Source organism: Schistocerca serialis, unplaced genomic scaffold (assembly GCF_023864345.2).
Source record: "Schistocerca serialis cubense isolate TAMUIC-IGC-003099 unplaced genomic scaffold, iqSchSeri2.2 HiC_scaffold_985, whole genome shotgun sequence".
Classification (NCBI taxonomy): domain Eukaryota; kingdom Metazoa; phylum Arthropoda; class Insecta; order Orthoptera; family Acrididae; genus Schistocerca; species Schistocerca serialis.
Window position 1 is genome coordinate 15,001 of NW_026048612.1, and position 5,000 is coordinate 20,000.

At 48.1% G+C, this 5,000-nt stretch overlaps 1 pseudogene; it reads left to right on the top strand.

Annotated features, from left to right (window-relative positions):
- Positions 1 to 5,000, top strand: part of LOC126454527 (large subunit ribosomal RNA) — a 10,937-nt pseudogene that overhangs the window by 2,650 nt on the left and 3,287 nt on the right.

Sequence of the window (5,000 nt, forward strand, 5' to 3'; positions counted from 1 at the left end):
TAGCGTGCTCCTCCGGGGGCGCGCGGGTGCGCGGATTCTCTTCGGCCGCCATTCAACGATCAACTCAGAACTGGCACGGACTGGGGGAATCCGACTGTCTAATTAAAACAAAGCATTGCGATGGCCCTAGCGGGTGTTGACGCAATGTGATTTCTGCCCAGTGCTCTGAATGTCAACGTGAAGAAATTCAAGCAAGCGCGGGTAAACGGCGGGAGTAACTATGACTCTCTTAAGGTAGCCAAATGCCTCGTCATCTAATTAGTGACGCGCATGAATGGATTAACGAGATTCCCGCTGTCCCTATCTACATATAAGACCCGGACTGACTCCTTTAACACCTTCCGGGCTGCGTTGATAGGTGTGGGTTGTCGTTGTGTCAAGGTAGGACGTAAAACTCCCGTCCTGGCAGGACGTTAAATGCCCCCAACCCAAGCGAAAGCAAAGGGTGCATGGCGCAGGGGAAGCTGCGTTACGAGAGACATAACAACTGTCTCTCCTGAGTTGAGCGCGGTGGCTGGGCGAGGGTATGAGGGTAAGTCTCACGACGATCCCGGAACCCTGCAGTCCTCCTGCCGCAGTTCCTCACGTCCTGGACGACGTTAAAAGTCCCCGGAGCGCCTACCGTGCATCTGCGCCCGGTTTCCGTCAGCCGTGCCTGCCTGGGAGGGATCGCGACCCGAGCCGCCGAGGGCCTTTCGCCGTGCCTTGAGGCACGTTCCGTCAAACCGTGAGGTGGTGACATCGAGCGGCTAGGTTAGATGGGCGCGATCTTCTGAAAGTCTGGGGGACCGGCCCGGCACCTGAGTAGGACCGGGTCCTAGGCCAACAGGTGGGAACCTGGCCTAGTAAGAGGTGAAGCGCGGAAGGTGAATCCGCCTTCCCGGAGTGCGGGGGGCACTCGGCGGGGAAGGGACGGGAGAAATCTCGGGAGACGCGGTTGGCGAGGAGGACAAGGACGTTGGGAACGGCGCCCTTAACCTATGCAGCTGAATAAATGCCCTTGGTCCTGGGGCAGGACTGGTGGACAAGCTGCTTTGCCCCCCCTCATGCCCGTGGAACCGGTCGGGGGTTATCAGACGGGTCTTCTTTTTCTTTCACTCTCTTATAATCATGGCGGAAGACAAAGAGAGTGATGCTGGCGCTTCGGAGCATGATGCTCCTATTTTCGATGATGATGCGGGTGATGACATGTCGGTCGTTGACCGACATTCACACTTCCTTCGTTTATTCGATCGAAGTGTAAAACACGGCAAGATAAATGCCGAGCAAGTAAGAGTACTAAAGGAGACTATCGCGCAATGGGCGTTAGCCCATGCGCGGCTAGAAGGCAAGTACTCTGAAGTACAAGCCGAAAATGAAAGACTTAGAAAAGAACTGCAAAAGCCTACAAAGACATACGCAGCGGTTGCTGCAACTCCTACAGTAAGACAAAAAGTGCAGGAGGTAATTAAACAGAATGTGGAGAAAGTTGTCCCGACCTTGTTTGTTAAACCAAAAAAGGGAGAGGATATAAAGAAAGCAAAAGAAAACTTCGAAAAAAGTATAGACCCAAAGAAAGATAAAATAAAGATAAATGCAGTAAGAACAACAAAAAATCTACTGATTGTCGAAGTAGCATCCCCAGAAGATTCAGACAAACTAATAAATAACCCACAATTAAAACAACACTTTACTTGTGAGAAACCGCGAAAAAGGCGTCCATTAATGATGTTATACGATATACCGACATACATGACACAGGATGATATCCTGGATTGCATTTACACACAAAATTTTGAAGAACAGATGAAACGAGAGGAATTCTTAGAGAAGTTTAAACTGAGATTTAAAACTGGTCCTCGTGATCGTACAACTGTACATCACGTTGCGGAAATAGCACCAGAGCTGAGAAAAATTATAATCAAGACCAATAGACTGTACGTTGGGTACAGTGCAGTCTCCATAAAAGACTACACAGCGGTACCTAGATGTACCAAATGTCAAGATTACGGCCATGTGGCCAAGTACTGTGAAATCAGGAACCCAGTCTGTGCACATTGTGGCCATGATGGCCATGACAAGAAAAATTGTTCAAGACAGGCCTCCCCCCCAGTCTGCATACCTTGCATGTACAGAAAGAGAACATGTCGCACACCTGGAAAGGAATGTGCGACATACAAACTACTATTGCAACGACAGATACAACGCACCGACTATGGAGAACCATAAGAAGGGTGCGAAAAAGATCCATAAATCTCCTAGCAAGAAAGCAAGGGACGCGGAGCGTTGGTGGAGGTTATTTTCCAACAGGTCAGAATCGGCCCGGGAAGGGCCCCCTGTCCCACCTGGGGCATTGGGGGCTACTGGAGGTGCGAGCAGCGCGGGGCCAGCGACAGCTGAATCCTTGCCGGTCGAGGAAGAAGAGAGGACGGCGCCCTCGGCGAGTACGGAAGCAGACCAAACATGTAGTGTAGATCCCTTGATAGACAATTTGGTGTCAGGTGGTGGTCCCTTGCAGATGTTAACCCTATCCCAGTCTGTAGATACACCTTGTAACAAAGTAGATATATATACATATAATGCATGTCCTCCCGGAGATGTGTACACTATGTGTGAAGATGCAATAAAGTTATCTCGATTAGAGGAGCCGTCTATTTTGATGGTTGCTCTGAGACAGCTTGTACGTGTTGGGCACCCAAACGGGAAGAAAATAACATTCCCAACTCTGGAGGATGTTGATTGTATACAGCTGGCATCTTTAAATCTGCCATGTGATCACAAAGAGTTACTGATTTTAGTTCACAGGGTCTTTCAGAGACGGGGCAGGGTTTTTGACATAGAAAAGCTTTATAGAGAGATGGTAATGATGTATGGGAGAATTGGTTTTGATCCCTACAAGAAGTGGCCTGAAGATCACTATTATACTAGACATCCGTAATGGCATCTGTCAAGGTTTATCAACTAAATGCCATGAGAAGTAACACCGTCACACAGGAACTTAGAAAAATGAGTGAAGAAAATGAGGTAGATATATTATTAATACAGGAGCCTTACTCCGCCTCTGGCAAGGTCACTGGCTTTCCTGTGACGGCTCAGGTTATTTCAACAGGGGCAAATCCTATGTCTACCATAATAATTTTGAACAAATTAATTAAAACAACTGTTATAACACAATTTTGTACCTCTCACATCTCAGTAGTTCAAGTAAATCTAATGAACACGACCTGGTACCTAATAAATGTTTATTGTCAATTTAGAGATAATATTGAACCCTATTTGCAACATCTCTCTCGTGTCCTGAGAGCGCTACAAGGAAATCCAGTAATAATAACTATGGACAGCAATGCTAAATCCTCTTTGTGGCATAGTCCAGTGCAAGATGCTCGAGGTAGTGCACTCGAGGACTTGATAATGGAGCACCACCTCCAGGTGGAGAACCTACCTGGAAATCCACCCACATACAGAAGTAGAGCGGGTGCAGAATCATATATTGATGTTACATTATCGACGGAAAATGTAAGAGACAAAATCAGAAATTGGCATGTTCACGATGGACAGACAACAAGTGATCATAACTTGATAGAATTTGCAATCTCATTAGGAGTAGTACATGTTTCTGACGAATGGATAATGCAATTAGACTACGGGAAAGCCAATTGGGACCTGCTCGAGGCGGAATGCCGTCCTCCAGAATTGGGAAATAATGCTTTTGTTCTCGATGAAGCAGTAGAAGCTCTTGTGACCTCTATAAAGACGGCTGTTGCTGCCTCTGTGCCATTAAAGAAGAGGTACATCCGCAGAGCGACAGCTCCGTGGACTCCTGAGCTTACCAGGCTCCGGCAGGGTATGAGGAGAGCTCGTCGTCTCTATCAACGGGCCTTCACCCAGGACGCAAGACAGTATCACTTGTCAATTTACAGGAGACAAAAAAGAAACTTTCAGGAATCATTAACAAAGCACAGACAGAAAAGTTGGGAGGACTTTGTGCACTCGCATCTTGTTCTGGACCCCTGGGGGGTTCCATACAAGATTGTGAGGGAGAAGATCCACTCACCAATGCTCCTGTCAACAGTGAGGATAGCGGACACAGGCATAATGACGACAAACTGGCAACAGACTGCTGAGGAATTACTCAGAGTTCTCTTGCCAGATGACGATCGAGGAAACGACACTGAAAGGCAAGCCATGCTGAGACAGGCAGTTGAGGAGCCATACTATAATGAACTAAATGTCTACCCCTTCTCACAGGAGGAGGTAGTAAATGCAGTAAATTCCTTCGCCAGGCGGAAGGCTCCAGGACCAGATGCAATTCCTGCGGAGGTCCTGCAGCACTTGGTGCGTAAGCTGGCTCCATGTCTCACAGTTATCTTCAACCACTGTCTAGAAACTCAACGCTTCCCAACGAAATGGAAAACTGCGGAGGTCGTCATTATCAAGAAAGATCCGAATAAAGATCCCACAGTTCCTAAGTCCTACAGACCGATCTGTCTGTTGGACGTCCTGGGAAAGACTCTGGAGAAGCTGCTCGTGCATAGACTGTCGAGCCACAGAATACTGCGCGGCATGAGCGAGTTGCAGTACGGCTTTAGGAAGGGTAAATCGACATCAGATGCCATTAACAAAGTAGCCGACACGGCTCGCTCCTCCACCAGTCGGTATGTATTAGGAATCACGGTGGATATATCTGGTGCCTTCGATAGCCTGTGGTGGCCGGCGCTCTTCTCCCGTCTGCGGGAAATTGAGTGTCCGGTGTCACTATATGGCTGTCTGAGGGATTACTGTCAAGATAGAGTTGCTAGGATCTCCGCTCCAGGTGCTGTAGTGTCTAAACCTATAACGAAGGGATGCCCACAGGGTTCGGTCTGTGGTCCCATTTTTTGGGACATAAACATGGACCCTTTGCTGTATGCATTACAAGAAAGCAATGCAGTACTTGGTGCGGTTGCCTATGCTGATGACCTCTTCATAATGGTGGAGGGTAACAGTCGTCTGGAAATTGAAAATCGAGCTGCACTTGCATC